At 41.9% G+C, this 13,050-nt stretch overlaps 1 protein-coding gene across 2 annotated transcripts in view; it reads left to right on the forward strand.

Annotated features, from left to right (window-relative positions):
* KALRN (kalirin RhoGEF kinase) overlaps window positions 1–13,050 on the forward strand; it is a 466,317-nt gene that overhangs the window by 163,791 nt on the left and 289,476 nt on the right. The gene's annotated exons all lie outside the window — the stretch shown is intronic.

Here is a 13,050-nt window from a genome sequence, read left to right on the forward strand (position 1 = left end):
GCATTTCAAATTGTTCTGAATGTAAACCACCACCTTTCCCCGCATTAGTCTCTGTGGCTCTCTTCCAACAAGCAAGTCCCCATCCTTTTCCCAGGGATACTGGAGGAAAGGTGTGTTGCCAGAGCATATTTATTTTTTCAAGCCTTGGGAGATCATTTATAGGGCTCAGTGCCCAGGGAGGTGTTTCTGATCCAGCCTCAGAGAGTGAGCCTACATATGCCCTCATCCGGCTTCCTTTTCCTATTTTTAGGCTTGTCAAATATTCTTGCCCAAAACTCTCAGCTGTTGATGTGAGTGTTACTCCAGGGCAGGTGAGGGACTGAGAAGGGATGCTCAGGGTTGCAGGAACACATCCTGTGCCACCCAGGAGCTCCTTCTCTTTTAAACCCCTGGAACATGAGCTATTAACAATGTTCATGTTTTGGCAAAGAGTGTGAAGTTAAGACATGAAGGGCAGAGGGGTTGGCTGCATCTGGAGGTCAGGAGGTAAGGGTCTTGGAAATGCACTCTGTTCCTCAAACATGCAATGTGCAGAGGACAAAGGTTGTGTTTGGTATGGAAGAGGGCTAAGGGCTGTTTGGAGACTTAGTCACTAGGATGCAGAGTGAGTAGCAAAGGAGCAAATGCAGCCATGTGCACCAGATCTGCCAGTGCTTGTTTCCTGGACGTCATAAGTCCTCTGGTGATGCACTTTTTGCTCTGTTGAACTTTTGGTCATCAAGGTTTTACTAATAAGTGAGTCTGTTTGCTTTTCTCCCCGCTTCCTCTCATTTCACCCTCTAGCCAGCTCCATTTTCAACCATGTTGTGAGAGACTTTACAGACATGCTGTGGGGCTGGGGGAGCAGTAGGTCACTCCCTGGGAATGTGTCCCAGAGCTTGGCAATTCCCCCTTAGCTGCTGTAGTAATGAAACTGGTGCCCTACATCTTATCATTTTTTGCATGGTTGCAATATGAAGATGTGACATTGCTCTGGGTTCCAAGCAATTGTGGAGCAAAAATGACCTTCTAACATGTCAACCTTTTCTGTTAACTGCTCTTCCCTCATGGAGGTGGCAGTAATAGAAAGATGCATCCTTTGTGTTCCCCACTGTAACACAACTGAATCAATTAGCTCAGTCTTTGATGTGCTTTTAGTTGCCTCACTCTGGATCAGTGCAGCAGTGATTTTTCTGTAATGATGCAGAACCTGGGGTCAGAACTACGTGAAGGAGCCAATACAAGACCTGGCTGCCTGTGTTCCTAGAAACACTAAAAACCATTCTCATCCTGGTGGTCAGTACAAAGCCTTGTTCTGTCCTGGTGTGTGAAGCCTTTGGAGTGTGTCTCTAGTTATACCAGAGAACATCCTTTCCTCTGTGCAATCTCCTGTCATGAAAATGTACCCAGCAGTAAGGGACTGGCTATGCCTGGAGCACTTTCACTGGCTTCCCAAGGGTCCTTGCAGATTGGACCCCTGGAGGTATTAACTGGAGTATTGTCTCCTTCTTGGGATGATTGCACATTGAGAGGTGTGGAGAAAAAAGCAAGAGTGATCAGAGGTCTTGAAAATGTGGCCTGTCAAGGAAAGATTAAAAGGGCAGAGGTTGTTCAGTCTAGAGAGTGAAAAGTGCAAGCATGTTGTCATGCTGAAAAATGAATGGTTTGTAGGGCAAAGACAAACAAATATGTTACACCAAAGCAAGTAAAGATTAGGCTAGATATGAGGAAAAGTTTTCTAATGGATTCCCATTAGCACTATAAGACATACAATTTTTTTCTAAAATCCTTCTGTTGCTGTATAGACAAGACTCTGGCATTGATATAAATGTTATGGAGAGGGTATGGTAGATCAGGAGGTTATTTCTCCCAGTTCTTCCTAGTTCTGTTTTGTCTGGTGCAACAGCTGTGAACTTGCTGCTCTAGGGGGGAAATGTGACCACAAACTTCATGTGTTTGGCACGTGGGATTGTATAACCTGTGTGGTGTAAGGAAACACTGAAAACTCATTTTCCCTAAACATTTTATTCACTTTAACAAGGGCAAGCAGCAGAGCTTTCAAAATTATTTATGTTTTGGAAACAAATATATGGAAGGAACAGTTGGAATTCCTATCACTGGCTCTCAGTTCATGTTTATTCCAAGATGAGTGCTGTAGCTACTAACTACATCGGCCATCCACCAAAATAAACAATTTCATTAGCAGAAATTCTGAACAGGATGTCAGAAGAAACTGCTTGAATGTTGAGTGCTAAAAGGAGAAGAGTTTTCTGTGCTAGCTGAAAAAGTAGAAATTCTTTAGGGAAAAGAGACTGTAATTTATCATATTGACACCAGGATAATAATTCTTTCTTTATTCCTGGTGCGTTGGATCCTGAGTGAGACAGATTGCTCTCCACATTGATACTATCTGTCACTTAACCCTTGTTTTATATCTTAATGGAGGGGGCAGAGGTGGCACAGTGCTGGGAGCTTGGAGCAGGTACGAGATTGGTGATGAAATGTGATGATAGATTAGGGTAAGTGAAACCAGGGTCTTGCTAGCAGTTTTCAAAATTTCTGATTCAGCTTTCTGCAGCTCCTTCTTCAAAACCAGAATAATAATGTGTGCTTTCTGAAAGCAGCTATGTGTGCTTGAGTTAGAGCAGAATAGTGAGGGCTTTCATGCAGCTGGGAGCCACAGCCAGGCAGGTGCCTGCAGGCAGTGGGGTTTCCTGTGTGGTGGAGGATTACTGCCTGGGGGTGAAGATCTAGGAACACTGCTTGTTCCTATCCCGAAATGGTAAGTTTTCAGTCCACAGTGCCTGGGGTAATTTAAGGCTCCTGGAAGGTTCAAAAGCCTGATCCTGCAGTTTTGGGTAGGAGGAGGAGGTTGTGAGTGGGTATCTGACACTGTGAACTAATGCAGCCCTGGTTCGGTGTCCTACGTTACTCTTTCAGGCACATCACAAGGTGCTTTTCTCAAAGCAGTTCCACTGTAATTAGTTACTAAGGAACGAAGACACTATTCATTACATGTAAAGAAAATTCCATGGATGCCAAGTTGCCACCACTCTGCCATTTTCTGCTTGGTTTACATTTGCACTAATGCTTTCTGGGTATGCAAAGCTGTATTTCTTGTGACTCAGGATAGCTTCTATTTACATGCAAATTTAAATGGATGCAATGTTTAGAAATTTGGAGGGCGTGACTGAATCTAGGATGAAATGGTGTTTATGATCGGGGGAGCTGAGGGAGAATTTTCTGGCCTTGCTGAAGATTTTCTATTTTAACACCAGTGCAGTGCCATCTATTCCAGTAAACTGAGCTTTGATTTATATGTGTGTAAATGAAACTAGCACCAGGCCAATCTCCTCTGCGAGCCCTTTGGAATTAGGAATTAAGTTATGCGTAGGCTATAGGAGGATAAAAAGGAGACAGAATATGATTAGGCTGAGTTATCTCCTCGCATGGTGAAGCAATACGATGAAGGAAATGTTCTCTGTCAGCTAGAGTGAACCTTCCGGCTGAGCACATCAATCTGTTCTGGAGCCAAGATAAGCAATCTTCTGTGCTCTCTGCAGAGGGGAAACCTGAGATGCCTCAGGGGCCTGTGTTTTTAAAGACATCTACTTTTTATTTGTGCTCTGTTCAAAAAGCTGCTCAAATGTTTCCCTGTTCTGGGGGACATCCAAGGCGTAACAGCAGCAAAGTGTTTCCAAGGGGCAGCCCTGTGTGTTTGAACAGCTCCTCAGAGCTGCCCAAGCTGGATGAGAGGTGCTAGGATCAGCAAAACAACTGAAGTGCCCCTAAAAATTAGTTTAATGACGAGGGCTTTGTAAAATTAGCAGAACAATACAGGGGATGGCAGAATGTAGCAATACTCACCCACTCTTGGATTTATTTTAAGCTCTTCTCTGGTGACCTGTGGTACTGTGTATATTAGCTCCTCTGGCCGGGAGTAGTGGGAAACTCATTTTGTTGATTGATAGGAATTAAACCCTAGAGCTCTGCTTTCTGTTATGTGATCTTAGCACAGAAGGAGCTTTTGAGGCCTTTTTTTTTTCCTGGAGGCTATTGTAGATCTACAAAAATAGCCATCTATTTAAAAAATAACACCAGGGACGTCATACCAATTTTAGTAACTAAATATCTGGTGCCATCGATAAGATAATTATTCCACCATACGCTTGTTTCAAAATACAGCAGTAAAAAATGCAGTGAAGCTAATGAGCCTAATGGAGATGTAATATTTTCTTCAGATATAATTTAACAAATAATGGTAAGGTGTTTTGGAAAAAGGGGTTCATTAGAAGTAAATAACTGACATGAGTGCTGGTGAGTTTGAGAGTGTTTTGCCGCTCTGTAGCCAGTTCAAATCCAGCCTCTACCATATGTGGTATTTGTGTGTTATGTTTTTATCACTCTGTTAGGAACTGGGGGACTTCTGTTGAAATATTGGTGCTCTTACTTTGTCCTACTGAAAGGCTTCAGAGCTCACTGCTCTCTGTTGTTTCCTGTGTCCCCTTACTGACCACCTCAGGGCAAAGTTACACGTTCACTGCTTGCTGGAAATCAGCACTTCAGAAGAGGATCTCTGATCTCCTTCCAGCTGTGTTAATAACCTGCTGAGGCATTTTATTCCTGGGTGAGTGGACAGTGGCTGTAATTGATGTTGAAACTCTGCAGCAAGTGTCTACAGCTGCAATCTTGGAAACTCCCATTTACCAGAAGCTGCTAGAAAATGTGGGCTTCCTAGAAGTGCAGAGAGAGTGACAGGAGCTGTCAGAGCCTGGAGAGCAGGAGTTATGAGAAAAGACTGAAGGTGTTGGGGATGCTTATGTTAGAGATGGAAAGTAAAGTGATCTGTTAAAATACACTCTGCAAGCCTGAGCTAAAGTAAACAATTTAGTCTCAGTGTACATGGAAAATGGGACAACAAGAAAGTGATTAAAATCACAGATTGAAGAACTGGAACAGGTTTCTGTATCGTGCCCATCTTGGAGACCCTGTTAGGAGGTGTGTCAGGAGAGACCAAGGTCTTGTCACTCCTGTCTTGCCACAGAGGCATGAAAACAAACGTCACTCCAGCTTCTGTGATACTATTTTGTATAAAGATGTGGGCTGTTTAAACAGATACACAACTTCCTATGTTTGTTTAAATCAGCCCAAACCTAAGGAAAATGGGAGGGCTGTGGTACCTGTTTCCGAATTATTTCCTGCTTTCATTGCCTGTTACTGTTTTTCTGGCTAGTGTAAGGTCCCATCTTGCACAGCTCTGGACCTGAAGCAAATGTCCTCTTTTTCTCTGCCCTCTGTGGGAGCTGAGAGTGCTCTCTGACTGGTCCCAGCCTGGTTACCTGCTGAGCCCTGTTCTGCTGTCCTGCTCCATAACATTGCAAGTGTTTTCAGACTGGTTTTGTGATGAGTAGCACAAAGATCATGATAGAAAGCTTGGCAGTTGATGTACTGTGAATTGCACAGCTCCTGTAGCCCTCTAAAGACTAATAAAAGGCAGAGTAAGCTGGGCTCTGCATCTCACTTTTACCAGTAATCATCAATATGGGTCTAATAGAAGTCTCTGTTTATTGTGAAATAGAAGAAATGAGATTAACTTAATATTGAAATAAGCTTATGAAGATTTCATTATCCTGTTTCAGAACTGAAATAAATAAAATAAAGGTTGATGTTTTTACAAGAGTAAATTCCTTATTTAAAGTAAATTCCCTAAAGAACTTCCAAAGAGATTTGCAAAGTATTTAAGTTGTTTATCTTGTATCCAAACATTTTGTACTGTTTTGGAAAACCTGAAAATCTCTTACTGTTTTTTCCCCACTAAGTTCTACAATATTTCTTTATTCTTAAGTATAGCTTGCTCCATTTAATTATATTTTAATTGTATTCCAATAAATAATTGAAGCTACTGATTGCCACATGCAGAGAAACTGGGATTTCAACTTGTCATTGTGTTCTTAAGCATTGTATTCAACACTCAACATCTGCTTAATTTTAGGCTATAAATCTGCAATTGAAAACAGTTAATATGAACGAATCCCCCATTTATTATGTCTGAATTATTTCCAAGACAATTGTTCTATTTTACAGTGTAGGGGAAGGAGTTTAATTTTCTATTACTGCCAATCTCATGCTAAGATTTCAAAGTCATGTTGGGTTCTTTCTGGTTCATCTAACATCTCCAACACAAATTCAATGGGTTAATAATCTGAAGACTGAGGATTGCAGAGGGTAGCCCTACAGGCCAAGTTTAGCATAGAACAGAAGTGCACAGGTCTGGAAGAGAATTTGCCTTTGCTGGCACTGATTGTTTCCTTGGCTGTTTTCCAGCCAAGTGGGAGCTCACTTGTGCCTTCTTCAGTGGAGTCAGTGGCTAGGGCTTGCAGAGGGCACATGTCCAATGGAATAAAAGGTCACTGTTTTACTTTGTCTCCTCCCAGGCAGCAAAGTAAGCATCTCTACCCAGTTCAGGTCCAAGCCTTTTGATTTTCCTGGTCTGGCCTTTTTTGGTTCAGCCCTGCCCTCTCAGGCCGTGCATTCAGGCTGCAAGCTCAGAGCAGCCAGAAGGATGGCAGTCAATGGATTCCTCCTCACAGCCCCCATCTGCCCATGTCCTCTGCCCTGAAAATAGTCAAAAGGTGCTGCTGCCCAGCCACAGCTCTGCAGTGCCACCACACCTGGCTTCTCTCTTTCTTGCTGGGAGAAGAGCCACTGGAGGGCTGTTAAAACCCTCTGAGCAAAGTCAGAGCTGCCTCTGGCAGTGCTTCCTGCGGGGGCCAGGAGGGCTGATCTGGAGGCAGCTGCCTCCTGTATGTGTGGTGATTCCATGCAGTGGCATCACCTGAGTTCCTCAAGGTTTGGTGGCCTTTGCCAAAGGTTTGAGCTTTGCTAAGATCCTTAGAAGACCTCAGCTGTCTTCTCAGGGTAGCCTCAGGTGCTACTCAGTTTCCCTGCAGGGGCTGTGTGTGGGATGCTGTTTCTGGCTCTCTCACACAAGATGGGTGCCCATCCTGTGCAGCCACTCCCTGTGTTACTGTATTTCTGTTAGTAATGTTGTGCATAGTACCTCACTGCATTTCCAACAGAGAATTCTGCCTGGGAAGGATTCTGCTTGGATTTCTCCAAATCAGGATCAAACAGCAAAACAGCCCCTGTCACCATGCATGCCACCACTGCTGGTTGTCCACCACAGCCTAGTGCCACCCAGTGGTGCTGGCAGTGTCTGGGGCTGATCCCATCCCCTGAGTTGTCTCACGTAGAGCTGTACTGCACACTCTACTTTTGAGCTCTGTCCAGGCCCTCAGTCTGGGGATTAGATCAGCATTGTTCCCTGTCCTAAATGGCTTTTGCATGTTGGTTGTACCGGCATCTGCTGCCTGGAAGAAGAAGCTGAGGTGATGGAGAAAAGGCAGAAACTTGTAAACTAGGATATATCCTGCACCCATTCACTGGTGAGGGAGCTGGCGGGCACCACAGCCTGCTGTAAATTTTGTGCAGTGTCATTTTCTCCATCCTCTTCCTCAGTGGCTCTCTGAGAAGTGTTTTGTGAGTCTCTGCAGCACACCTCCCCATGCTGCCATCCCTGGCCTTGGCCACACTAGTCCTGGTGTTAACCTCTTGCATGTTCCTCATGGGCCTTTTAACCATCAGACCTGTGGCTCCACAATGCTCCAAGAGGTCCAGGCAGCAGTGACTAGCAGAATTCCTTGGAGAAGGCAGGCATGTACTAATGTGAGCAGTAATTCAGAGCAGCTAAAATTAGCAGACAGAGAGGTTTTGTGGGAGCGTCTCACTGGCAGCAGAGCTGGCACAGGCCGTGCTCAGCTCCCTCCTGAAGCTGTCAGCAGCTGTCAGTGGAATATGCAGCACTTCAGCCAATCCTAAATTTTATTTTAGGTGATCTCTTTCCTACAGTTTTTGCAGAGACTGTAAAATAGTTTTTGTCTCATTCCACTATGGATGCTTGTGTTCCTCATCAGTAACTCCAGTATGTGTTATATCCTTTTCGCTATTAGAAATTATTGCGATTTGGAAGTGGCTTATGCCATCTCTTCATGGATGTCATTAGAAGCAGGAAAACAACTGCTGTGCTTTGCAGTCTGCTTTGTAATGGGCATATTGTGCAAGGCATCTCAATGTCTGTGGAAAGCTCTTCTAGACTCCTGTGGAGGATGGATGAGACCTTTACTGTGTGCCAATATGAAGCAAGTCATGGGAGACACAGGAGTGGAGTTGTCTCAGCCTAGACAGGCTGATCCTTATCCTCACTGGATGCATGGAGATGCTGAGGATGATGCTCCAAAGTCTGGGTTCCCCAGTGCACAGCTGGGGTAGACTGGGGATATGTTTTCAGGAATATAATTTAGGCATATTTCCAAATGAATAATAAAAAGTTGATGCTATCATACTGTTTGTCAGTCACTGTTAAACCAAATCTGTCAGAGAAAATGCTCAAGAATATTACATTTTTACAGATTTAATGAGAATAGACAGCTGCATCAAGGAAAGAGACATAATTAGTGTCCACAGAGAGGAGAAGGTGGTCTCAACCCAGCCCTTCTCAGAGACTGGGGGTGTGCAGGTATCCCTAGATCATATAAGAGGTACATTTGTTATTAACCACTAGAGAATCAATGTGCAAACCACTACCAAGAGTTTGGCAGTTCCCATGCTCATAAAAGCACATGCTAGTTTGTGATATGAGAAAATTTGATCATATTGAAATAGAACAATGACCAGTTCATGGTAACATGTGGGATTGAGCAGGGTGATGTTCTTATAGCATGGAAAGTATGGCTTGGGACTGGCAAGATTTATCTCAGAGGTTGGGATGCTCAGTTCCCTGCTGTTTGCAAAGGAAATTGGTATCCCAAGTTGGGTAGACAGTTGTAAATCTCATCAGTGGTTTCTTCTCGTTTTCCATAAGGTGTTCCTAACCAAGTCTATGGGGTTTTATGCCTTCCTTGTGGATCCTGGCACTGCTTCAGAGTTCCCTGTGGATCCTGAAGCACTGCGTGCAGCAAAACGTAATTGTAACTCTATGGTGTGCGACTCCTGGGCTACTTAGATTAAGATTTAAAAAAAGAGAAAAAGAAATTCTTTAATGAAAAGTAAAATCACAAATAAGAGAAATAATTCTAGACTCTCTCCTTTCCCCATAGGAAAAGGCAGCAAAGTGTAATTCAGACATGCTTTTGGCTTGGCAAACGCTGTCTGGTCAGCAACGTGTGCCACAGTGTATTTTTCTGCTATTAACAGGGGAGGATTGGTTTCCCTGACTGTGTACACAGGGCTTTATTTAATGTCTAACTTTAAAGAGAAACCTTACTCTCTAGAGAATTTTCCAGTGATGTAATATTTTAGAAAGATCCTTTGTGGTACTTCACCAACAAGGCAGAGCACCACAACAGCTTTCCCTTGTCTGCGACTGTTTTCAGGGAGATCTTCCCCGTCTTAAACATGCCCACACTACTGTGCAAACATGAGAAAGTAGGAACCTGCTGTAAGCTTGATGCTGTATTTACAAGGGACATCTTTACTGAATGGTCCTTTTGGTTAAAGTTAGTGAATAGAAATTGGAATAGAGAACGGCTTTGTAGAATAATTGCATCTCTCTCCAAAAATCAGAGCAGCAGTTCATCTCTAGCCGGATCAGTCTGCTTTCAACTGCTTTTCATATCCCTTTTTCCTGTTTCACATGGGATTACAAGAAGAATTGACGGTCTCTAATATTACTGCTGTATTATTAGAAAACTTTCACTAGAAGGATAAGTTAAGTTTTATAGTTTGTTTATTTATTTGAAAGTCTAGATGCTTGTGCTATGGATGTTGTTATTGAGGATTGAATAAATACTACTTTTTGAAGTTTAGTTTGAAAGAATTACTAATTAAAAGTTATTTTTGCTTGGTAAACCATATTAAATAGCTATTAAACCATATTAAGTGATATTTTACATCTTGAAGATAGAAAACCCTAAGTGTTTTTTTTTTTACAGATATACTGCATGAGGCAGAAGTACACATCCCTTTAACAGTGTGCACTGATTAGACCCCTAATTTCTGGGAAGCAGGATCTTAAAGCTGCCTTTCCCAATCTGAATTGGGAGCACGCTGTAGGAAATTGGCCATGTACTGTGTTGCTGCCTGACCTTAGAAAATGCACTGGAAAACCTGTCTCATTATGAAATGTACCATTTCACCATGCAGTAATTCAAGGGAGTGGAAGAATTTAAGGGAGAACAGTAATTGCAAAGGTATCTGATTAACTAATGGGTGATCATGCATGTAGGAAGCATGGCTTGTTAATAAACTGTTAGTCTAAGAATGATTCAAGTAGGCAATATGTTCTTTTTCCTTAAGACCTTGTTTTTCTTTTGTTCTAAAGACAGAACTAAACTCTTACAACACTGATTAATGACATCCAATTTTGCGGTTACGTCCCCTTATTTCTCCATTCGTCTCTTTCTACATTTGTAATTTAGTTCAGAAACTGCATCTGGAGAAGCAAACATTTCTGGGATCACAGATTAGTTAAGATTTTGCTCCCCACTGGAGATTTGTGGGTAGGAGCTGCAATTCCATTCCAAAATCTAATTAAAAATCAGGTACATAGGAAAGTAGTGAAAAATCTTACCCATAAGAAGAATGTCTGGGCTCTGCTTTTTAATGAACTGTTAGACTAGGAATCAAATACACAAGCAGTATGTGCAGGTTTTTTTTGGTTTTATTCTTCTCTCTTCACAAGGCAAACCTCAACTGTTACATCATTCCTCACTTACCAGGCTGACTGGAAATCTCAGTTTCTCTTCACTTTCCAGAACAGCCACCCTAATGACTTTGCAGTGTCTGATTGTAAACTGTAGGCGACATGGAAATAGGGTCAGCTAAAAGGATTTCCTGGGATTTTCATTTGGGAATGAATTCTGTAGGACACTTCAGCACAGTAGTTTTAGGGACTGTTAAATAGTATCTGTGTGTATTAGCATCAGCAGCACTTACCTGATGACTTGTTGGGCGCTACTAATTATACAAAGAAGGCATAAATTTTAGTTAGGTAAAGTCCACTCAATACCTTTGAGAAAGAGCCATTTGAGAATTCACCTGCTCTAACTTGGACACTAGATTTAGAAATTTTCATCTTAGCAAATAAGATGCTAGTTGTCCTCATTATATATTTTTTATATTCCCAGGAGCACTTGGAAAATTAAACCAGAAATGTTTGAATAATGTACAGAACTTTGAGCAACATAAATCAAATTAATGTAGTGGATACAATACCAATGCAAGTCTGTCTTGATCTCCCTTTCTGGGCTTTTGAAATTGGTGACAAGGTAGTATTTCCAGAAGCTGAAGTCCATTTTGTCAATACTTTGCTCACATTGCTCTTTTAGAGGCAACTGACTTTTAATTGTTTTTCACATCACATAGGTTCAAATATTGGTCAAGTTCTAAAAGCTAATGATAAACTATTTTAGGTAGATAGGGTAGAGAGAAGATCAAAGAAATCATTATCACCAGACGATGTAACAGGATTTTTGGGGTGGATTTTAAGGTATTTGGAAGCAAATGAATATATGAGGAAATTTTATGAGTTAGTCCCAATTGATTTATCAAACCATTAGTTCTTCCTACCTTTGATGTGTGGCTCCTGTGAAAATTACAGGATTCCCCTGTTGGTTCTTCCAGGCTACAGCAGACTTCAACAGAATCTGAATGAACTTGAAATATGTATCTGCTCTGCAAACAGAATCAGGCAACAAATGAATCTCAAGACAACAGACCAGAGAGGATTTTTCTAGGCAGCCATTACCAAGCTCTCAGACTTTCCATAAGTCTTGTACATCTTAAGAATAAAGATTTTTATTCTCTGTGTAAGTTGCCAGGGGCGTTAGAAGGAAATCATCCAGGTGGAAACATGCATTCACCATGTCAGCTCTTAGTCCCAAATGAAAGGAGGATATCAATACTTTTTCAGGCTAACACATTCATTTTCTACAATAGATTGGAAACTGATGCAAGAGGTCAACCAAAGCAGTAAAAGGCCTGCCTGGCCTGCAGGCTTCTACTTACCATGTCCTTTTGCTAATTCTTGTTTAAGTCCTGTGATCTTCCTACAGAAAAGCAGTCAAGTGTGATCATGTGTCCATCCATATCTAGCAAGTGCAAACATGTGCTTCATGCACCATCTTAATTGCTTAATCAAGCTCCTTCTATTGTGAGGCACAACCATACAGAAACCAGATGGAAGATATTTTTATCAGGCGGGCCATAGGACTAAAGAAACATGGTCATTGAACATTGCTGTCCTTAAAAACCCCAGGGTTGGGATACAACTGCATCCATGCTTCCTCCCCACAATGTGAAAATTCAGGCAGCAGCCACTGTCATAAACCCAGACTCAATCTTACCTCCCCTTTCAGATACCAACAACTTGAGCTTGCCTAAGGGACATAAGCACACATTGACAATTATTTTAAAAGAGTTTATATAAAAGAAGGTTGAGACAGTTATTTACATTTGGAATCAGGGTTTTGGGTTTTGATTTTTTTTGAGTCATTAGTTTTGTGGATGATTTTAGCAGTTTGCATAGCATAACCCCCATAAGAGACCAGTGCAGTGTTCTTTTTGTTTTCAAGTGGTAGGAAAAAGTCTGAGTGTATTTGAGCTGTTTTCTCTGCTGTTCGTCAAGCCTGTTATAGCAACAGAGGTTTTAACTTGTTCTCCTTATTTTTATTTTATAAAGCACTTAAAATTATGCATTAAGCTAATGCTCTGGTAGGTTCTATATCAAATCCCCAGTAATTATATTTTTGCTGTCTTTTCCACTAGAGGCTTTGAGTACTAGTTTGATTATGCTGTGATCACTGCTTTTACTCCACACAATACAAGAGGAGCAAAATCCTTGACTGTAATTGCAGGCATGTTTTTTTAGCCAGGCACTTGCCCAGTCCTAATTGGCAACCTGAATTGTGCAGCATGGTCATCAAAATGGGCAAGAACATTTGTGAATAACTCATGGCTTTGATAAACATTGTATCTGCAGGTTTGGTGGCAAAATTGGCAGTAGTGAAATATTTA

The sequence above is a fragment of the Ammospiza nelsoni genome, chromosome 7 (assembly GCF_027579445.1).
Source record: "Ammospiza nelsoni isolate bAmmNel1 chromosome 7, bAmmNel1.pri, whole genome shotgun sequence".
Taxonomy (NCBI): domain Eukaryota; kingdom Metazoa; phylum Chordata; class Aves; order Passeriformes; family Passerellidae; genus Ammospiza; species Ammospiza nelsoni.